The sequence below is a fragment of the Ceratotherium simum genome, chromosome 31, assembly GCF_057802395.1.
Source record: "Ceratotherium simum simum isolate JZ-2026a chromosome 31, ASM5780239v1, whole genome shotgun sequence".
NCBI lineage: Eukaryota > Metazoa > Chordata > Mammalia > Perissodactyla > Rhinocerotidae > Ceratotherium > Ceratotherium simum.
Genome location: NC_141930.1, coordinates 6,200,424 through 6,224,599, shown reverse-complemented (window position 1 = coordinate 6,224,599; position 24,176 = coordinate 6,200,424). Strand labels below are relative to the sequence as shown.

The 24,176-nt window shown below is 36.2% G+C and overlaps 2 long non-coding RNA genes across 5 annotated transcripts in view; one reads left to right on the top strand and one right to left on the bottom strand.

Moving 5' to 3' along the window:
- The window catches only part of LOC147913010 (uncharacterized), a 36,859-nt gene extending 31,166 nt beyond the window's left edge, over window positions 1-5,693 (bottom strand). The window contains exons 1-2 of the long non-coding RNA XR_015549229.1: window positions 4,816-5,693; window positions 2,383-2,528 (exon numbers count right to left, since the gene is read on the bottom strand). This is a non-coding gene — a long non-coding RNA (uncharacterized LOC147913010). The remainder of the gene's footprint in view (window positions 1-2,382; window positions 2,529-4,815) is intronic.
- LOC147913009 (uncharacterized) overlaps window positions 1-24,176 on the top strand; it is a 94,551-nt gene that overhangs the window by 31,364 nt on the left and 39,011 nt on the right. For 2 of the 4 annotated variants that reach the window (XR_015549216.1, XR_015549223.1), the window contains exon 3: window positions 15,842-15,986. The exons of 1 other annotated variant lie outside the window; for it this stretch is intronic. This is a non-coding gene — a long non-coding RNA (uncharacterized LOC147913009). Of the gene's footprint in view, window positions 1-15,841; window positions 15,994-24,176 lie in introns of all 4 variants that reach the window. One more of the 4 variants, XR_015549217.1, reaches the window with a different exon arrangement.

The window sequence follows — 24,176 nt, the reverse complement described above, 5'->3', positions numbered from 1 at the left end:
AAATTATCAACAGGATATAACAATTATGAATATATATATATACATCCACCATTGGAGCACCTAAACATATTAAGCAAATACTAAGAGATCTGAAGGGAGAAATGGACAACAAGACGGTAATACTAAGGGATTTCAATACCCTGCTTTCAACAATGGGTAGATTATCCAGAGAGAAAATTGACGAGGAAATGTTGGACTTGAACTGTCCTTTAGATCAAATGGACTTAACAGACATATACAGGACATTCCTTCCCACAGCAGCAGAATACACATTCTTCTAAAGCACACATGGAACATCTCCAGGGTAGGTCACATGTTAGATCACAAAACAAGTCTTATCATTTAAAAAGATCAAAATCATACCAAGTATTTTTCCTGACCACAAAGGTTTGAAACTAGAAATCAATACCAGTAGGAAAACTGTAAAATTCACAAATATGTGGAGGTTAAACAATACACTCCTGAACGACCAATGGGTCAAAGATGAAATAAAAAAAATATATTGAAACAAACAAAAATGGAATAACAATATATCAAAATTTATGGGATGCAGCAAAAGCAATTCTAAGATGGAAATTCATAGTGATGAATGACTATGTTAAGAAAAAATAAATATCTCAAATAAACAACCTAACATCACACCTCAAGGAACTAGAAAAACAACAACAAACTAAGCCAACAGTTAGCAGAAGGAAGGAAATAACAAAGATTAGGGCAGTAATAAATGAAATAGAGAGCAGAAAAACAATAGAAAAGATCAACAAAACTAAGAACTAGTTTTTTAGAAAGATGAACAAAATTGATAAACCTGTAGCTAGACTCATTAAAGAAAGAGAAGACTCACTAAATAAAACTAGAAACAAACAAGGAGATATAAAATATGATACCACAGAAATACAAAGGATCATAAGAGACTACTTTGAACAATTATATGCTAAGAAATTGGATAATCTAGGAGAAATGGACAAATTCCCCAAACATGCAACCTACCTGGACTGAATCATAAAGAACTAGAAAATCTCAACAGACCAGTAATGAGTAAAGAGATTGAATCAGTAACCAAAAATCCTCCCAACAAAGAAAATTCTTGAGCCAGATGGTTTCACTGGTAAATTCTACTAAACATTTACAGAAGAATTAATGCAATCCTTCTCAAACTCTTCCCAAAAATCGAAGGGGAGGGAACCCTCTCAAACTCATTTTACGAGGCTACCATTACCCTGATACCAAAGCCAGATGAGGACACTTCAAAAAAAGAAAACTATATTCCTGATGAATATGAATGCAAAATTTTTTATCAAAATACTAGCAAACTGAATTCAACAGCATATTAAAAGGATCATACACAATGATCAAGTAGGCTTTATCCCTAAGATACAAGGATGGTTCGACATATGCAAATTAATAAATTTGATACACCACATTAATAGAATGAAAGCCAAAAATCATATGATCATCTCAATAGATGCAGAAAAAGCATTTGAAAGAATTCAACATCTTTCATGATAAAAACTGTCAACAAATTGGGAATAGAAGGAACATACCTCAACATAATAAAGGCCATATATGACAAACCCATAACTAACATCATACTCGACAGTGAAAGGCCAAAAGCCTTTCCTCTAAGATCAGCCCACTCTCACCACTGCTATTCAACTAGTACTGGAAGTCCTAGCCAGAGCAATCAGCAGATAAAGAAATAAAAGGCATCCAAGTCAGAAAAGAAGAAGTAAAATTGTTTCTGCTGGCAGATGACATGATCTGATGTATAGAAAACTCTAAAGACTCCACCAAATAGCTGTTAGAACTAATAAATAAATTCAGTAAGGTTGCAGGATAGAAAATCAACACACAAAAAATGCATTTCTATACACTAACAATGAACTATCTGAAAAATAAATTTAAAAAAATCCGATTTACAGTTGCATCATAAACAATAAAATACTTAGCAATAAATTTAACCAAGGAAGTGAAAGATCTGTCCACTGAAAACTGTAAGACTTTGATGAAAGAAATTTCAAAAGACACAAATAAATGTGAATTTACCCCATGTTCATGGATCGGTAGAATTAATATGTTAAAATGTCCATACTACTCAAAGCAATATACAGATTCAATGCAATCCCTATTAAAATTCTAATAGCAGTTTTCACAGAAATAGAACAAACAATTCTAAAATTCATATGGAATCACAAAAGACCCTGAATAGCCAAAGCAATCTCTAAGAAGAACAAAGCTGGAGGCATCCCATTTCCTAATTTCAAACTGTATTCCAAAACTATGGTAATCAAAACAGTATGAAACAGGGGCTGGCCCCATGGCTAGTGGTTAAGTTCAGCGTGCTCTGCTTTGGTGGCCTGGATTCGGTTCCCAGGTGCAGACCTGCACAGCTCATTGGTGGCCATGACGTGGAGGCATCCCCCATGCAAAATAGAGAAAGATTGGTACAGATATTAGCTCAGGGTGAATCTTTCTCAAGCAAAAAGGGGAAGATTGGCAACAGATGTTAGCTCAGGGCGAGTCTTCCTCTGCAAAACAAAAACAAAACAGTATGAAACTGGTATAAAAATAGACACATAGACCAACGGAACAGAACAGAGAGCCCAGAAACAAACTATCTCATATGTGATCAACCATATTTGACAAGGGAGCCAAGAATACTCGATAGGGAAAGAATAGTCTCTTCATTAATCAGTGTTGTGAAAACTGGATAATCACATGCAGAAGACTGATACTGGACCCCTATCTTACATCACTCAAAAAAACTTAACTCAAAAGAAAGACTTAAACATGAGACCTGAAACCTAAATCTCCTAGAATAAAACAGGGAAAAAGCTCCTTTATGTTGGTCTTGGCAAAAATTTTTGGTTATGACAACAAAAGCACAAACAACAAAAGCAGAAATTAGTAAGTGGGACTACCTTAAACTAAAAAGCTTCTGCACAGCAAATGAAATAATTAACAAAATGAAAATACAACCTATTGATTGGGAGAAAATATTTACAAACCATCTATGTAATATGGGGTTAATATCCAAAATATGTAAGAAACTCCTACACTCAATAGCAAAAAAACAACAATCTGATTAAAAAGTAAGCAGGGGACTTGAATAGACATTTTTCCAAAGAAGACATACAAATGACTAACAGGGACACAAAAAGATGCTCAACATCACTAATCATCAGAGAAATGCATGTCAAACCACAGTGAGATATCACCTCACATCTGTTAGAATGACTATAATGAAAAAGATAAGAGATAAGTGTTAGTGAGGATGTGGAGAAAAGGGAACCCTCTGGCACTCTTGGTGGGGATGTCAGCTGGCACAGCCACTGTGGAAAGCAGTATGTAGGTTCCTCAAAAAATCCTAAATAGAAGTACTATATGTTCCAACAATCCTGCTTCTCTTGATTCATGGCCAAAGCTAATGAAATCAGGATCTTGAAGAGATATCTGTATTCTTATGTTCTTTGCAGTATTATTCCCAATAGCCAAGACATGATACCAACCTAAGTGTCCATCTACCAGTGAATGGGTAAAGAAGATGTGGCATATATATATATATGTAATGAGATATTTTTATATATAATATATAAATAATATATAATATATATAAATATAGATATATTTATATGTAATGGGATATTATTCAGCCATGAGAAAGATTTCTGCCATTTGTGAAAACATGGATGGAACTTGAGGGCTTTATGGTAAGTGAAATAGACGAAGGAAGACAAATTCTGCATGATCTCACCTGTATGTGAAATATAAAAAAAACAAACTCAGAGCAGAGAGTAGAATGGTGGCTGCCAGGGGCTGGGGGATGGGGAAAATGGGGAGATGTTGGTCCAAGTGTACAAACTTCCAGTTATAAGATGAATGGTTCTGGGGATATGATGTACAGCATAGTGACTATAATTAACAATTTTATATTATATACTTGAAAGTTTCTATGAGAGTAGATCTTAAATGTTCTTACCTCTAAAATAAAAGGATAATTACGTGAGGTCATAGAGACGTTAACTAACCCTATTGTGGTAATCATTTTGCAAATTATACGTGTATCAAATCATCACATGGAACACCTGAAATGAATACAATGTTATATGTCAATTATATTTCAATAAAGCTGGAAAAAAGATTTGTTGAATAAACAATCAAATAAATAAATAAATAAAAGACATTGTTACAAGGGGGATAAAAACATTTAATGAGTGCCTGCTATATGCCAGGCATGGGGCTTGGTGCTGGGTAGGTGGTATGATACATTGACATATAAAACAGTCATGGTTCTTGCCTTTTTGAAATATTCTTTTGTTGAAGACATTAAAAAAATATGAAAACAAGGAAATGGACCACTAAATATCATCATTACAATTGTGATAAGTTATGGGGCATATAAATGTATGAATTATGAAAGAATAAGATAGTAACTGTGATGAACATCCTTTAAATGGTTAGGGAAGTCTTCTCTGAAGACGTAATGTTTATATGGAGACTATGTTTAAATTGAGAAGCACAGAAAAAGCTAGCACTTAGGAAACTGGAAAGAGTGTTAGGCATAGAATAGGGCATGTGCTAATATCCCAAGGAAGGAGACAGCTGGTTAGTGTGTTCATAGAACTGGAAAAAGGCCCTAGTAACTGGAAGAGAGTGAGCTAGAAAGAAGACTCAAGATGAGGTTGAAATCATGAGCCAGACCAGGCGGAGCTTTTACAGGCCGTGCATAGGAGTTTGGATTTTATTGTAGCCACTATAAGAAGCCATAAAAGAGTTTGTAAAGCAAGGAATGATTTGAATTGACTTATGCCTTACGAAAATTTGATGTGCAGAGAATGGATTGTAGAGGACATGAGTTGAAGCCGGGAGATGAAGACGACTGTAATCCATGACACAATAGATACCCACTCCTCCTTCCTGGTCTGCTCAAGTTTAGTGAATGTCTCCTCCTGAAAGAGATTATGCACGATCATTTTCTCTAGAAAAATGCAGAGGGGCTGCATTACACCTGCATTATCTTTTTTTTTTTTTTTTGGGGGGGGGGAGATCAGCCCTGAGCTAACATCCATGCCAATCCTCCTCTATTTGCCGAGGAAGACCGGCCCTGAGCTAACATGTATTGCCGATCCTCCTCCTTTTTTTTTTTCTTTCCCTTTTTCTCCCCAAAGCCCCAGTAGATAGTTGTATGTTATAGTTGCACATCCTGCTAGTTGCCGTATGTGGGATGCCGCCTCAGCATGGCTGGACAAGCGGTGGGTCGGTGCGCGCCCGGGATCCGAACCCGGGCCATCAGTAGCAGAGCATGGGACTTAACCGCTAAGCCACGGGGTGGCCCCCACCTGCATTATCTTTTAGTCAAGATTTCAACTGCCAAAATATGAACTCCTTAAATGACTGGACATAAACAACAAAGATTTCTGTCAGCCTTGATATCATACTAAAATTTACCTTCTCTGCATAGACATTTGCATATTTTTTCCCAAAATTTGGTTGTGTGATTTGGGGGCAAGTATTAATCTAATCTGTGAGTTGGAAAGCTACCATATGGAGAAATAACGTCTTCAGTATCACAGCTTATATGAGAGCTGTTTTAAATATCTTCTTCTGACTCTTATTATAAAATTCGGGATAAATAGCCAAGTTTATTAGGTATGAAATTGTGTCTGCTACAGATCTAATGTTTCTACATATTCCTATTATTTCAGATGATGAACTCAACTTTATATAAGAAGCTCTATTTTGCTCTGAAGATATTACATGAAATTCAAAAGATGCCAAAAATATAAGCGAATGCAAGTTCTAATTTTGTTTTTGAGTTAAAAAACCATCACTAGTGCCAAACTCGACAATAATGACAAGCTAAGTCTTTATACAGAAGAAAAAAAATTCTTTAGGAAATTAAAAAGCTAATCGTCTTACAACAATAAACACCCACATTGTTTATACATAGTATTCTGCTTGTTAAAGAGATTTTAAGAGTCTACATTAGTGTGTAGAGTTAGTGCAGTGTTGGTGAATTAGAGTTGCTAACTACTTGAATTGCCAACTGTGCATTTTGGTAGATTTTTGCCTTGAATGCTAATGTGGTCTTTTAAGTATCATTTTGATGAATTTTATTGTTACATTAGACACAGTCTGGTTTTTCCAATCAGTCACGTCCGCTTCATCACTGTCAACGTGCTTCATCACACGTCAACATTAAATATGACCAGAGGTAAACATTATTGAAAACTGTGCCTTTAACTGCTGTTTTACCACGGCGTAATTTTGTTTTTATTTCCTTTGATTTTATGCTGATATGGGTTTCAGCAGTATTTGCCTGCAGCCTCTTTCAACTTTTCTTTTTAATTAAAAAGCCTAATTGGGAGTAATAAAAACTTCCAGTTAAGCCTTTTAAATAAAAATTGAAAGCTGAAAGTGGCTGTGGCTGCAGATAGAGGCCTGTGCTGACATTTTCATTACTGCAATACAATTTGTGTTTCCAGGTGCAACTTGAGACCTGTTGAGTTAGGAGATGTGGACTTTGAGAGAGATACTCAAACAGATCATTATTTGGTTAAACATCCATGTTTTTTTGAGGGGTGTTGTTTTCTGAGGCAGGAAGGATACTGAAAGGGAGCTGAAATCAATCATCATCCTGGAGGGTTCATTTGATAAGAATTTCAGTAATATTGCACTTTTAACAAAAAAAAGTAAGAGATTCTAGTATTCGAATAAAAAGGTAAAATATTTTAGCTTATTTGTTATTTTCATTTAGGTATAAAATAATCTAAAAGATTTTGGCTTGCTTTATTTTCTTTCATGTCTTGCATTAGAGAAATGTACTAGAAAAAGCCTGCAGTGGAGTCTAGGATTGCACAGTGTCTAATCGGACAGATTGGAGCATAATTTGCTGATCCTTATATACTAATTGAATAATAAAAGACTCAGACTTTTTATACTATTTGAAATGTGTGACTTTCTGCAGTTTTCTTGTTTATATATCAAACTTTAATTCCTGTTAGCCTGTAGTATCATATATGCTTGGGGGCAGGAGGGAGGGGTATGGTTGGGAGTTGGATCAGGCAGGAGGGGTATTTTAGCTTTGCTTCATCATTGGCTCTTAGTTGATTTCATATAATTTGGAAAGGTTAAAGGAGGGAAACTTTCTATGTCTGAATGTCTCAGTTAAGTAAAATATTATTTTAATTCAAATTTTTATCTTTTTAAATCTATGGTCACTATTTATGCCTATTTTTAAAATTCAGTTTTGTTGTTTATTTTCTTATACAGGTAGCACTTGCTGCTTACAGAAAAATCAGAATGTATTAAAAATAAAAATAATACATAATTTTACCTCAAATCACAGTTAACATATTTGGTATATTTTTGTCCAGTTTTTTTCGTTTAATGCATTCTTTCTACATACAGGCCTACACACACAGGCAAAAATAATATAACTGGGATTATATTATTATAATGTTCTATTTATTCCTTTTTTTCACTTAACATTGTATCTAAGCATTTCCCATTTTTAAAAGACATATATGTCTATCCTAATTTATTTGACCAGTTTCCAATTTTTGGACATTTGGGATTGAAAGGCTGAATACCATAGCAGGTTAGAGCTTGAATTTTGGAGTCATGCTGTCTGGATTCAATTCTTGGTTCCAAAATCTACGAGCTATGTGATCTCAGGCAATTTCCTTTTCTGAGCTCTTTTTTCCCTCCTGCATAAAGTGCAGAAAAGCATATTATGCATCTCAGGGATAGATATGAAGATTATATGGATTATCTATGTAAAAGTGCTGTGGCGCATAGTAAACACTACGTAACTATTAACCGTTATTATTTCTAATTATTTTCCATTTTCAATAATCTATGCATTTCAAATAATCTAATAATATTTTTACTTGGTTAGATTTGGCAAAATTAACTCATTCTTTGTTATCTTTAGTCGTACTAGATCAGATGCTTCTAGAAAGATTTATTTAGGTCTTTGATTATTCTCAGGAAAGTTTGGGAGCTTCCTTCCTATGGGACCACATATTTATTGTTAGGATTATTCTCAGATATTTTATATTGTTTTTGATAGCTATTATAAGTGAAATCTTTCTTCTCCATTGCGCTTTTCAATATGCTTGTTATTTGTTTGCCAGTTGTTGATCTTTAGATATCTATCCACTGAAAATTTGCTATACTTTTAGTAATAATTGAAACTACATATTACTTTAATACATAAGGGGTATCTCAGTAAAATTGTTTCCAAGCTTTTTCAAAAATTTATATTTTGATAGATTTTTTCTTTTCTTACCTGAATATTATTCTATTTAGGTTGCTGTTTTTCTTTGAGTAAATTTTGTAATTTAATATTTTTTTTTGCAGAAAATTATCTATTTCACAAATTTCTTTTCAAATATCTTAACATATAACTTTGCATTTGATTCACTGGTAATTTAAAATAACAGCCCTTTTATTTATTAGCAGATCCCTTTTTCCATGTTTAATTTATTTACTTCAATCTTTTATTCTTGAGCAGATTTTCTAGAGATTTATTAACAATATTTTTTTACAGAAAATATAAGCCCTTTGATTCATTTATTGTTTTCCTTTTGTTTCAAATTTACTTTTACTCTTATTTTTAAAAACTTAATTATTTTTGTAATTTCTCCAGGTCAATGATTAGCTTATTTTTAAAAAGTTAGACAATATACTTATTATAAATTTGTCTCTGAATATAGCTTTGCTTGCATTTAGTGCATTTTTTCATACATTTTTCTTTTTTTCCTCATGTTTTGTATGTTCCTAAATTTTAGAAAACTGTCTTTTTGACTCCATATTATGTAAATTGTGCTGTTATAATTTTCTCATCGTTTCTTCTCTTGGCTATTGAACTACTGTGGCAGTTTCCTTCATCTGTGTCTTCTTGTCACACCATGCTCCAGACTGCTGCTAGGAGTATCTTTCTAAAAGCAATATATTCTTCCCAATAAATGTTGTTTAAGGGTACAAACTTCCAAGTAGTAGATAAATAAATCCTGGAAATAGGATGCACAGCATAGTCATTATATTCAACAATCTGCATTATAAAATTCAAAGTTGGTAAGAGACTAGATCATAATTGTTCTCACTACAAAAAAGAAATGATAATTATGTGACAGGATTAGGTGTTAGGTGTCAGACATTAGCTAACAGGATGGTGGTAATTATGTTGTGATACATAAATATATCAAATTAACACATTGTACACCTTAAATTGACACAATGTTATATGTCAATTATATATCACTAAAAAAAACAAAAGCAATACACTCTTTTCTCCGCTCTCTACTTTATATGCTGTAAAGTCAACATCCTTATTAGGACCTCTTTAATTTAGCCCCAACCTTCACCTGTAATTCTCATCTGCCATTTTGTCCCCAACACCTCCTGAAAATCCTCTCACCATTTATATTGTGTGACTCCCTTTATTTGGTTACTTATGCTTTTACTCAACTTCTCTGGTCATATCCTTTGTTGTGTGTAGCATCTTCTATGTAACTTCTCCTTTATCCTCGGTCAAATTCAGCCGTTTCTCCTGGGTGCTCTCAGAGAGTTTAGAAGCCATTCTGATGTAGCACTCACTGTATTCTGCAGGCATGATTTCCCTCCATGCTTGTCTCCCACAGTTGAATGTTGATAAACACACAGAACAAGTCATCTTGATTTTTATATTACTGTCACATTTAGTTGTTAAAGTACTTCTATGAATTAAATGTTATTATCTATTTTTGAAGATGAATAAATTGAGAATCTGAGAAGTTAAATCATATTTCCAAAGTCACAGAACTAGTCAATAATGTAGGATATTAATTAATCCAAATTTGTATCTACTGCACTAATGTTTCACAAGCTTTGACAAAAACATCTCCTCACGGTCAAAGAAATATAAGGGTGGAAGGCAGCATCTGAGGGCATAGCCTGAAATAGCTCAACACAAGGACATACTTATTTGAAGTGCTTTCTTTCATATTAAGCATCATTAGTTTAGTTCTACTCTAAAATATATTCATATATGTTTCAATATAAAGCAATATTTGATTATTCTCCATTAGGATAAATAATCGTCCTTTACCTAGTTTTGATACTTCATTGTAGATCCAATTCTATGCTGATCTATCACATTATGATTGTTAGGCTGAATTATAAAGAGACGAAGCCACATTTTAAATTCACCATTGATGCAATTTTTTTTACATTAATCTAGACTTCCATAAAAGTACAGATACAAATAACAACTGGTTCACCCTTAGATCACTGAAGAGGACACACCCAGAATGCTCCTAAAAAGGTGGTGTGGTGCAAAGTTTTAAAACTATTCTTAGTGGAAATTTCTATATACTTATCATCTGATTGAGACATCAGACCAACTTTTTATATGGTGAACTGAAAAATTATTTGAGCTCTAGCTTTTTTTTTGTTCTAGGAAAAATAATGTCAAAGGGATTTTTTAATGAAAATAAGATTCTTAATTTTATCATTAATACTGGCTCAAGCAACTTATAGTGCCTGCAATCAACTCTCTTTGTCAAATTCTTCAACTTCATTTTTGCTCTAGTAATCATGTGTTTTGCAGTAAAAATATTCATAGTTTTGCATGGCAGTGTTTAAGCATTCAGTCTTGGGAGAATATTTGATTGCTACACTGGCTTTAAGAATTACTCTATTATTAAGGATATAAATGAGTTAATAACTTTGTCATTACATTTTTTGTTTCCTCCAACAGAAAAAATAGTACACTTTAGCAATAAATTAGAAGCCTCTGAACACTGCCTTTGTGAATCCTAGGAAAAATCTGTGTAGTAGAACAATCCTTAGTATTCACCTCTTATGTTTTGTATATAGATGAACATACATAGAGTATTTAAATCAGTTCTTTGCTCTCATATTTACCATCTCTACCATGTTATTGAGTTCAACGTTATTGAACACACTGAGATGATCTAGAAGCAAATTATTTGAGTTAAATTGTTCATAGTTCTCAGTATATGACATTGTAGCTGCTGGGTGTCTCATGAATTTGATCCAAGCTAACTTTCCTGTGGTTGTGACTGTCATAAATTTGACTCCATTCAAATTCGCCTGTTATTTTTTCCCAGTCAATAGTGTTCCTTCTTGTAAAAACCATCAGATGGATTGTTGAAAAGTTGTTTAACACTTATTTTACTGTTGATTACCTTAAAATTCTACGTTTTTATAGACATCATCACTAGAAATAGTGTACCATGATCTACATAATTGTTTCATCATTCTGTATTCTTGCCTAACAAATTGTTTTAATATATATAGTAAGAATATTAACATGCCTGGGACATCTGATAAGTCATCAGATTGGCTATTCCTCATCTGAGATCTTTAACCATTTCCTCCTACTACGTGAATTCTACTTTCCAAGATAATTTTGAAGTTGACTTGGAAGGAAACTTTAAGCAATTTTACTTTATTTACTTGATTGTAATTTTCATTGTATTACTCCAAACTCCTCTGTAATTGAACTCAGTGGGTTTGTCTGTTGGTGAGCATGGAGCCGAAAATCTCAGCCAAAGCAGAGGTAGGTGAAGAAAAGGTTTATTGCTTGCACAAGCAAGGAGAACACCTGTGATAGCTCCCAATGCAGTGTCTCTCTGAGCTCAGGGCTGATGGAGACTTTATACACAACAGAGCAGAAGATACAAGGTTTATTTGTAACAACTGTATTCATTTAGGGCACAGGTGTAGCAGGTAAACATGCTATTACATACATTGCATGATCTATAAATGGCTGTTTGGACCCTCCCAGAGGAGGCGAATTTAAGATGCTAATGAATTTAAGGTAACTTTAGGACACTTGGGCCTGGAACGTTTTGCAAGGGTCTTGGTGCAAACATGTAAGTTTCTCTGCAAGATAGCAACATCTGCAAAATGGAGGCAGCAACCTCTGCAAAAGAGAACACATAGTTTCTTCTTGTCTGAAAAACATTTGACAGACCATGTTAGTTGTTGACCAGACCCTCAGTGACCCTTTCTTTGCCTGGTTCCCTGGTCGCACCTCCTCCCCTTAGCTGTTGACAAAAGCACTCTGGTGATTTGATTTTAAAATTTCCTTCTTTGGGAGTGTAAATATTGTTGTAAGTTGGCCCTCTGTAGTTATGGTGCAGGGCTTTCACGTAAAAGACACAAGATTTAGGCTCATTTGACTTCCCCTGAAGTCAATAAAATCAATGCTATAAATAAGCTTGTAAAGAAATCTTGCTGGGTTTAAATTTACTTACTATCAACTTACAAATTGTGGTTGGGTTAGGACTATCATTTCTTTTGCTGTTAAATTCATTGATAGAGCTGTAGGGTTAAAACTAGAGAATGATTAGATCTTTCTTATTATCATGAATATCTCCAAGTGCCAAGCCTGCTCTCTAATGTTACTATTTCTAGTGTTGCATCTTTCTATTTGAAAATAATTAACAAAGTTATTAACCTTTGAAAAGTAAGTGGAAAATGATGCAGAAATAACCAAAATCAGAGTTTTTAGCACTTAAATATTGACGGGGGAGTAAAAGCAATAAAAAATAAAATTATATCTTGTATTTTGTAAACCAAATTTTGACCTAGGTAAATTTCATCAGAAAGTTGAACTGACTTATAGAATAATTGTGTATGTCTGTATATGTGTGTTTGTGAATTCAAACCTTTAAAAACTCTGTAACTTATAAAGTGACAAACAAACAAACAAAAAGAACATAGATCTCTACGTGTGTCCACAGACTTGCTGAGTCATCATTCAGTAAGCGCATCTTTCTCTGGTGAACCAACGGAATTAGAATAAATTATTCTCCAAGCCATAGCTCTTTCACTTTTGAATGCACCTCAAATACTGATGCTGTAGGGGTTCAGAACAAGTAACCCCAAGCTGTGCCACTCTGGCATGCAGGAGTGGAGGGTTTCTGGAAGCTTATTATAATGAGAAGGCAAATATTTTCAGCTGTAGCTTCCTATGACTGCCTCCTTGGTGCGAAGGAAAACACTTTTCTAATGGGGTTCCCTGAATCTGATCTTTAGGTCCTATCTTTGCTCTCCAGATTTCATGGCACCCCAAATATTCTAAAGCACCTCCTCCTTTAAACTTCCGTGGTGTAAATCTCCATTATTTTAAAGGAAACCCCATAAAGCAAATGCTCCAAAGTAGAACAAAATCCAAATACTCAACTATTTAGTCTATATTAACTTGAGTAATATTTTCAGCAGGACGGTCTCCATTGTAGACTTCAGCACTCTGAGCTGAAGGAAACTGGGCCCTAATAAATTGAAATATAGTGAAATTTCATATGTTGATTTTTTTTTCTCATGGTAAGAAATGTTTGCTAGCATAATATAAGTTTTGGTAATCAAATCACATTTTAAATACGCTAGAGATGTTTGATACTTGAAGGAGTAACATGATGAATCATTTTGTAAGACAAATAATCAATGCGTAATCAATCTTACTGTATAGTCTTAGTTTACATATATCATCTTAAAGTTGGCATATGTATACGGTTTTCTGGCTTGTAGTTTGTCAAACACCAGGTTTATGGTGCTAGTTTCAAATAAAATAAGATATGAATGCAAAGTCAGAGTTTTTTCCAACTTTGTGAAATAGTGATTATTCTAAATGGATATGGGAATGTGTGTGTGTGTGTCGAGGGGAGCATTGGAGACACTAGTAGACTAAATATTAACTTTCATCGATTATTCTGATTACATCGAGCTCTTCTTGGGCTGTAGTCATGTATAAAGTAGCCCATAAAAGAAATAGAGGAGCACCATGCTGCTCAAATCAAGTATCCATCTTCCTTCTTTCTCCACAAACCTCCTCTTATGTGAGTTCTTGGCTTTGGGGACTGATGGGCTAGGAAAGAGTATGAAAGAATGAGAGGACATCAGTGGCTAAGAAAGAAGTATCTTTTAAAGGGACAAGACTTTAGCTCTGCAACTGAGATGCATGAGGGTCCAGTCAAGAAGCAGCAAACTCTCTAGGCATTTCAGAGAGTTTGATACAAGAACATAGTCACACAGACGATGATGATCTGAGAAGCCAAACAAGAGATGGCAAGTCAGTTAATATTAGCAACAGGAAGAAATCATTACCAACGATGCCTAGGGGACAGCAGGAGGAGATGTTGTTACAAGAGCTCCCAAACCTGGGGATCTAGGTGAAAGCCAGAGCTGTGGTGAGGGCTGTCCCGTGGGAGCTGGGTCTGTGAAGGAATGAGCTGTTCTGAGTGGGCTGGAGCCATAGGGAGATGTAGTTATAGATGCCACTCTAGGCTGTGGGAAGGAGGGCACCAGTGGAAACAAGGTTGTTTCTCCCTTCCTCTCACTCTCCATTCTCCTGCATTTGCCTTCCGTTAGTCAACTTTAGGTGGAAATCAGTTGGGAAGGGTGTCTGTGTTGTTTATGGGGTTAATTCCCCCAATACGCAGAACAGAGAAACAGAAGGGCAGAAAATGGATCTGAGAGTAAGCAAAAGAATGACCAGATCATGTAGTATTGAATGTTTAATTTCTACTTGGAAATCAAACATCACAGAGATGCAGATGCCTTATTTGGTTACGAAAAAAAAAAAGGTAGTAAGAGAACATATGGGGACATGGTGCCTACTAAACTTCTCCAGAGAATGCATCTAGAAATGAGTGGGTTTAAATCCAAGTCACTGAAACAGAGTGAATCCTAGTGGAGCTGTGGAAAAAAATTTCTGAACTGGGAATGAAATGGAGATTCTAGAATTGACTCAGCAACTCTCTAGCTCTTTGTTCTTGAACAAATCTTTAGCATTTTCAGCTTTAGTTAGTTTACTCTTTTTTTTCTTTTTCGTTCTTTCCTTTCTTTCTTTCTTCCTTTCTTTCTCTCTTTCTCTCTCTCTGTCCCCCTCCCTCCCTCCCTCCCTCCCTCCCTTCCTCCCTCCCTCCCTTCCTCCCTCTCTCTCCTCCTCCTCTCTCTCTCCCTCCCTCCCTCCCTTCCTCTCCTCTCTCTCTCTCCCTCCCTCCCTCCCTTCCTCCTCTCTCTCTCTCCCTCCTCTCTCCCTTCCTTCCTTCCTTCCTTCTTTTCTTTCTTTCTTTTTTCTTTTCTTCCCTCCCTCCTTCCCTTTCTTTCTTTCTCTTTCTTTCTTTCTGCCTTCCTGCCTTTGACTTCTTTCTTTCTCTTTCTGTCTTTCTTTCTTGTCTTTCTTTCTGTCTTTCCCTCCCTCCCTCCCTCCCTTCCTTCCTTCCTTCCTTCCTCCCTTTCTTTCTACTCCCTCCTCTCTCTCACCTTCCATTCCTTCCTTTCTTCCTCCTTTCAATGGTAATTTTGAGGATGGGATAAGAATACTGTAGGAGAGCAGAATTTGCTACCCCAAAATGTGTCTCTTTGGCTTATTTTTAAGAACAAAAGACTCAGGAAGAAACTTTGGCCTTCCCCTTAACTACTTAAAAGAATTTAAGATAGAAGGCCTGTTCCACGTAGGAGCTATCACCATAGATATCTATAATACAATATGAACTAGGTATAGTCAACAGGGAGGAACCTAGCAAGGCCCATTTGATCAAAGTCCTCTCCATGTCCCATTGTCTTTACAAGGCAGGGCAACCATCTGTTTACCAATCATTTGCTTTTCTATCTCCATGTGAATTGCCTTACTCCCTTTTGAAGTCCCAAATCACTACCCCCAGCATCCTCTTTTGTCTTTAACTAAAGAGGGTATTTAAGGTGGTGGCTTTGGCCATTTTGGTGAGCTACTCAGTTTTCCTGAGTTTCTCCCAAGTATACATGTTACTAAACTTGTTTTATTTTCTCCTGTTATTCTGTCTCATGTCAATTTAATTCTTAGACTAGCCAGAAGAACCTAGAAGTGTAGAGGAAAATTTCTTCCTCTCCTACAGTTGCGATGAGGATGGGAGACAACTTAACTGGCTGGACACAGCTTGCTCTGGAACTGCTGCAGCTGAGAGATGCTGGACCTCTGACAAGAACCGGTAAGAGGTAAAAGTTCTTACCATGTCAGTCTCCCAGATCTCTGCCTGCAGGGTCCAATGGAAGTGAGAGTGGTGGGTTTTTTCCTTTTCTAAATTTGGATTAGCAGGAGAAAATATTTGTGAAGACAATTTTTTGGACTTAGTGACTGGGAAATTTGGTAGAGTACTTTTTGGTTTTTATTGATCCTTCTCCTCCCAGAGATGGTCACCGTTTTTCCTTGTCTCTGTCTTTTGTGTCATTTGTCATAGAAAGGAAAAACCATAGGGCAGGACACAGGCATAGGCCCTATAAACCTGTGGTTTGGGCCAGCCCTGCAGTCTGGTCAGAAACTTTGTTGTGGGTTAATATGCACACGAGGTAAAAGATATTGCTGAGGGACATCTTGAAAGCCAAGGCTGCAAAGTTGGTGGGCATGGGTGGAGCATTTAAGAGCCATTAGGGTGCTCACCACCTTGAGAAGACTCCCATGATAGGATAAGTTGGTCATGGAACAGGTTAGATGGACACTAGGTCACCCACTAACCTCAAGGAAACATCTGTGGAATGAGGTACACTGTAAAACCCATACACAATCTCCCACTCCACAGCACATCCCTCTTTGGTATTAATTTGGCACCAAGAGACCCAAAGCTTAGCTAAAGCTGTTATGTGCAAATAAGAAAAAAAAAAAAAAAAAAAAAGGATGAGGTTTTCTTTTGTCTTATTATAGGTCTTGAGAGCTTGGCTTTGTGAGAATATCCTTTCTGATCTCCGCCATCCAGAGGATGCACACACCGGCATGCATCTTGGTGACCAGTTGAATTGACTGGGGTTCCGAGATGCACTGTCTTTGTCCGGCTGTGTCAGCTCTCAGTGAAGTTTGTCATAAAGGGTCCCATTCCATAAGGGATCTTTGCTGTCTCAACCCTTGTTGCTTGTTAGTGCTGGAAAAATCCCTGTGGGAGCCTGGAGCACAAAACCATCCTTACCGCCTATGCAATGAAGGTCTTTGCTTCCTTAGACTATTTTTGTGAGTGAATTTTCTGGATCTTGTGTCTTTTGGTTTCAGTTGCTATTAGGATAAACTTTGTTTGATTTTTCTCCTGTTATTCGGTCTCATGTCAATTTAATTCTTAGACCAGCCAGAAAAATCTAAAAGGGTAGAGGAAAATTTCTTCCTCCCTTATAATACTCTCTGAGATTCCTTTTACGTGTAACATTTCATGCATGTTGGTTGCCAGAGTCCTGTCAGTATAATATGCCTTTTCCATAATTTTATACGTGTGCTCTTGCATTATGGTCTGACATCCAGAATATTATTCTAGCCAATAGGAGCTCTGCCTATTGGGTTTTTACCCTTGTTTTTCTTTTAGGACATGGGGACCCATGGAGGAAGAGTGGTAGCCTTCGATGTTCTAATAGTGAAGTCCCTTGAAAGCATCATTTCTTTATAAAAACTCAGTTTTTCTCTCTTCCTTCCCTTGGACGACTCCTGTTCCTTCCGTTTTCTTTCCCTTTTTCCTATATGTATAAGCTATAAAAAATTTAAACAAAATGTCCTTTAAAACGTTTCATGGAAGACATATAATTATCAGAAAGTGAATATGCAGAAAATAACATCAGGATTTATAAACACTTTGCTACTGAAAATTTGGTTTAAAAATGTAATGATTAGGTTTAAAAGGTAGCAATATGGCTGGACTTGCTTTTCAAAAATGCAGCTGCTAATCAATAATCACGTTTCCTGAAATTTCATCCTAAGGCTTTATTCTTCTAACTTATGGATTTTTATCATCAATGAAATATAAATGGTATCAGACACTGGTACCATATTCCACCAAAGCTGATCAAGTACATTTTTTAGTTCATTTGGGCACCAGATACCCAAGGGAGAATGGGGTGGGGCGCCCCACTGGAAAGGTAAGAGGGATAAAGCACAAAACAGGAGTCCCTGGAGTTGAAGGAAATTTTTGTCTATTTCAAAATTTACTTTAAGGCTAGACTGTGTGGTCAGGGAAGGGAAGGTTTTAGTCTGGGAGAGGAAGGTTGAAGGCAGATGTATATGCTTTCTCCTGTCTCTTTCAATGGACTCTCTGCATGTATTGCCTCTAGATCCAGCAGATTCAAATGCTTGGATGAGCTACTAAGTAGAAATAAAAATGATAATTCTCTTTTATTTCCTCTTTTTCTATGCAGTCATAATAGGTGGATTTTCATTAAACATGGGAAGATAAAAAATGGGAAATGCACTTTCCCTGAACTCTCTCAATGTTCTATAAAATGTTCAATTAACTGTATTTGCCAGTGTCCATATTTCTTTCCATACTCTCTACATTGCACAAGCTCTCTCTAGTGTCTAAGTTAACATTAAAAAAAGGGAGTCAGTTTATTATTTTTTACTGAACTCAGAATAGCTGGGTGAATAAGTACTGCTATGAATCATTTCGTTTGCTTCATGACCTGTTGTTTAAACCTTTGAGGAACCATAACACAGTAGGAACTAAAACTATCTGAAAAGTCAGCAAGTAGATAATAGGAATAAAACTTGGTTTTCCCCATGCCTTTGTGCACCATATCACCATATCCAGCCACTACCTTTACTCTGGGCTATCAAACCATGTGACAGCCAAGCAAGTAATCCCTTTTCACACATCACATAGAGAATTAATAATAAAGATTACAAAGGAGAGTAAAGAGCTGGTTAAGAATCTGAGGCATTACACATAGAGAAATTTCGGTATGAATCCCATATCTGTAATGTAATAGCTGTGTGACCTGGACAAGTTATTTACTCTTTCTGAGCATTAGTCTCCTCATTTGTAAAACGGAGATAGTAATACTTAGCTCACAGGTTATTGCAAGGATTGAGATACTGAATGGAAAACATCAAGAATAGTAAGTGATGCAGGGGAGAGCTTAATAGCTCAATAATGCTATTATCAATGGAAATGAAGCAAGAGCCTTTTCTGTCATTGTTATAATCAAGGGACTATTTTGCCACAGGAGAACAAAAGTTGAACAGTGATTTCTCTTTTTATCTCAGAAAATGTGAATCTAACTCTGTCAGTTCCTATTAAGGAAGGGTGTGTGTGTGTTTGTGTGTGAGTGTTGTTTGTGTGTTTGTGTGTGAGAGAGACAGAGAGAGAGAGAGAGCATACTGGCACAGTGGGTGGTGATGTTCCTTCTTGGGTGTGTTTATATCGATTGCTTTAAAACATTATTTAGTGGCAACCTAGGGGAAAGAGCAATTGACCTGGAATAAGAAAACTTAGGTTGATGTCTCAGCACTGCCAAATATTGATTGTGTTAAATACTTGATTCATGTAGGTGCCCAAAAAATGTTTATTAGGTTTAAAGACAAATGAGTTGTTAGTCCCTGTATATTGGAGGTGGATATAATTTTAAAAAGCAAACTTGGGTCGAGTAGCTTTCCACGTCTGTGGAACAGATCGAACCTGCTAGAAATGTCACATCCTCCAAAATGTTTTCTTGGCTAACCTGGAGCCACTAACAGGGATTTCATTATTACTGAGTAATTTATGTCAATGATTTTCAAACTTTTTGGTCTCAGGACACTTTCACACTTTTAAAAATGACTGGGGACCCCAGAGAGCTCTGGTTTATGTGAGTTATATCTATTGATATTGCTGTACTAAAATTTAAAAGAAAAAAATTTTAAATATTATAATAAGACCATTACATGTTAACATAATGCTATCATGAAAAGAACTACATTTTCCAAGACTAAAAAAATAATAATAATAATAATGAGAACAGTGGCATCCCCACCCCCCCCATTTTTGTAAATCTGATTAATGTCTGGCTTCATAGAAGACAGCTAGATTCTCTTATCTGTTTCTGCATTCAGTCTGTTGAGATAACACCTATCAGGTAGCTTCTGGAAAACTCTATTATACAATTGTAAAATAATGAGAGTGAAACAAGCAATGAATATCTTGGATTTGTTATGAAATAAGTTTTGACCTCATAGGTCTCCTGAAAAGATCTCAGGGACTCTCATGGGTTCCTAGCTGACACTTTGAGAGCCACTGATATTGGTTAATCGTTGTTTCCTTCAGCTGTCTTCTTTTAAATTTAAAGACTCTTGGAAAGGATGCTACACTTACTTAAATTCTTAAGTTCTGAGTGAGAGAGAGGGAAAGAATGAGAATAATGTAGACTTGAAGGGAATACAGACTTGAAAAATATCAGAAATGGGGGCAATGAATCCTAATATCAATTACATTTTGCAGTTTGTACATTGGCTCCATCACTGAATAGTGGCTTAAATTTGGACAAGCTACTTAATCTTAAGTCTCAGTTTCTCCATCTATAAAAATAGGAATAATAATATTTAATTTATGGTGTTGTTGTGGTGATTAAATTGGGTAATATTTGTAAAACACTCAGCTTAATGTGTGACACATAGTAAGTGGCCCATTATTAAGCCATTATTTTTATTGTTATTTTATTCAAGATTTGACCCGCTTATAAACACATGTAAATGATCTTCTCAGGGTTACACTTTTATGCAGAAAGAAATATCTTCCTGCAGAAGATTTCCATATTTAGAATAATGTCCTTAAGTTAGAATCTTATTGGAATTACTGGCTCAATAAATATTTTTAAAGCTTTGAATTTATGTGAAGAAATTACTTTCCAAAGTGCTATATCATTATCACTCCTATCTGAAATGTAGTGTTTGATAATTTTATGTAGATTCTGGGCCCTGGGATATAGCAGTAAGCAAAATAGAAGAGCTCATCCTTATCTGTAGCGGCTAATATAATTTGTTTAAATTTTTACAAATTTCATAGGTAAGAAATGAAATGTCTACTGAGTACAAAGCATCAACATAAGCATAGGTGTGGTGTTTGGTATACATGAAATTTTTCTAATGTCTCAACTAGCATTTAATAAAAGTACATTTATTATATTTTCCTGCACTAACCCCTAGGACTAATGATTTTGTTTTGTTTTGGCTTGCAGACTTTTAAAAGCTTTTAGAGCATACTTTATCAACATATTTGTTTTCCAGACAAGAGCTGACCCTTGGGCAACATATTCGAAGGGGTCTAATTTTATCGTATTTTAAAATCTTGGTAGAGCTCAAGCAAGAATGAGGGCAGTGTAGGAGATAGAGCGCAGGCAGCCTGGGGTTGAGATTCCAGGATAGACCTCAGGAGACAGGTCTCAACTAGGACCGTGGGAGTAGGAGCATGGAAGAGAGCTTCAGATGGTGTTATGGCCTGAAATGCGTCCCTTCTCAAATTCACATGTTGAAGTCCTAAACCCTAGTGTCTCAGAATGTGACTGTATTTGGAGATAGGGTGTTTAAAGAGGTAACTAAAATTAAATGAGGTTGGTAGGATGGGCCCTAATCCATTATGACCATGACCCATGTCTTTATAAGAAGAGATTAGGACACAGACAGACACAGAGGGAAGACTGTGAAGACACCGGAAGAAGACGGCCGTCTACAGGAATGTAGTTAAGTCCCTTACAGGGGGGAAAGTCAGAGAAGAGTTTTTGCCTGCTCCCTCTGTGCTGAGCCCTGGAGCCACTGCGGCCAAGAGCTTGCTTGCTTGCTCATTAGCAAGTATTTCTTCATTTGCTATTGTCTCGTGAGACTCCTGAATGCTGAGCCCTCTTGGCTATTAGAGCTAAGTGATCTGGGGGCTTGTTCCTCAGGCAGCAGCTTTAATAGTTAGGGCCCTAGATGTTTGAACAAGCTACTTCCAGGGGGATGCTGGTGACTTGGTTTTATTGTTGGCATCAGCTGAAGGAAGAAGGCAGGGGAGGTCCCCACTGGCTCCTCCAGGCTCAGGGGAGATTGTAGTCAGCCCTGATGCATGCTAATTAGAAGTCAGACCTTCAGGCAGCAGCTTGTAAAGTATGCAGTCAAACCTCTTCCAGGGAGAAACTGGAAGATGTGGACTTTTGCCTGCTCCCTCTGCGCTGAGCCCTGCAGGGATAGCTGCAGCCCTGCTTGCAGGCCCAGTAAGGACTGCATCTTTGTTTGCTGTAGTCCTGTGGGACTTGTGAGCACAAGCCTCACTGGCTTTCCGAGCTAGGTGCTTAGGGTCCATCCCTCAGGTGGGGCAGTTGACACCGAGGCACTAGATGTGTGGTCCAAACTCTCTCCTCTGGGAGAAGCTGGGAGTTGAGGGTTCCATCCAGATTGGCTGTCCCCAGGGGTGGGGTGATGGCTAGAGATGATCTCAGCCTTTCCTAACCATTTTGATATACATATTTTCTTTTTTGCCCCGTGAGTAGGAGTCCCTCAGCTAATTTCTGGTTTCTCTCAGAGGGAATTGTACATTTCCTGCGTGCATGGGAAGAGGGACATTCAGGATGTTCTTATGTCGCAATCTTGGTCCAGAGTCCAGTCAGTGTTCTTTTGAGTGAACTCTGACCTGGGTTTGTGGTTGGCCGACTGGGTGGATAATAATACTGTCAAATGTATAACTAGTACGGCCCCTCTTTGAACCTGTAGTTGTTAGCATAAAGTGTGAACTTAATCCATTCTTTCCATAAGAATGTTTCATTAACTAGTTGTTTATAACACTTGCTCATTCTCACAAGCATCAGAAATTTTACTTGGTCCTTTATTTTACAAATGACCTTTAATTTGCCTATTAAAAAGTTTAAATTAACAACCAAAAGGTCTTCTTACAAGGTAACTTTTGCCCTTGTTAGCTTTTTTCTGCTAAAGTTTTTTTTTGCAAGTGTTGCAAGCTGATTTGGAATAAATTTAAACTTCCTTAATTGAGTTAGGTTTTATTAAAGTTATAGAACTATGGAAAATTAAGTCATGAACAATAAACTACATGAGATTTTAGTGGAAAAAAAATCAATGCATGCAAACTTGATTGTTGTTTTTCCTAGAGATACTAAATTAGACACTGCAAATGCTGCATTATGTATACTAAATTTGGAGCTTCTCTTTTAGCTAGTCTAATTAGCAGAGAGACCATAAACAAAATTAACTTAGGTGTTGGTTTCAATGTAACAACTTTTTTTCTTGCTTTTCTGACTTTCTGAACACTGATACCAGATTCTTAAGTTTTTCTTTTTTTTAAGGAGACTGTTCTTCATATTATTAGTTTCTTTTCTTTGTCAAATCAAGTTAAGTAGAAAAAAAAACACTTAATGGTGATTTGGAATTAAGCAAAGAGATAAATGGCAAATAGTACTTTTCTGATAAAAAAGTCTTTAAGAAAGATATTTTTCTGAAATATTTGATCATTTTATACTGTTTACTCATCAGTTTATTTGTTCATGACTAAGAACTTTCTTTTTGAGCTATTTTAGAAATTAAGATGGTAGAGTATCTTTATTTTTATAGGAATCACTGGAAAATGTGTAGGACATTTATTCAAAAAGGAGCATAAATCCTTTTAATAAGTAGACGTTCTCTTCTTTCTTTATTTCATGGTCTACAAATCAAGTATGCAAGATATGATGTGTGTAAAGGATAACAAAGAAATTTAGAGAATATAATCCTAAGAATATGTAATATTAGAAATGTCAACTATGTAACTAAAAATTCACATAAACTCATGATTTACTTATATTTCTGTTAGATGCATTTTATGTCTAAATATATCTTAATTTCAACTCTTTACCTCTTTCTCTTTCTCCCTTCCTCCCTCCATCACCTTAGCCCACAGGTTTGTTTCACCTTACCATTTCAGGTGCACCATTCATGCTGCAGTCTGTGTGACTGGATCCCACTGGAGTTATGCTGGACTCACCTCTGTGACCTCATACAGTGCTCCCATGAATCCAAGATACGGCCACTTCTTTCTTAATTTCTACAATAGCTCTATAACTAGCCTCTATGATTTCTCTCTACTTGATTTTCTACTTTGAGCCCAAGTAATCAAAACGAAAATTTAAGTTATAGAATGGCACTTGCTTCATGTGAGGTGCTTTTAAACAGTGAAGCACTCCTTGGGGAGTATGTCCATAGGATACATTCAGGTGTGCTTATTAATCACACCACCGGCCCAGTTCCTTCATCTATTTTTCTGGAGTATTTAAAACTCTTATAGAGTGATCTTTTAGTATCCAAAAAAATGTATGGGAACTTAATCTTCGCTGGTTAGTGGGATAGGTATCAAGAATTTTTGTGGATCTTTGCTTCTTCATCTGCAAAATGCAGGTTGTAGGACTAAATCAGTGGTTTTCAAACTCAGAATAGCATG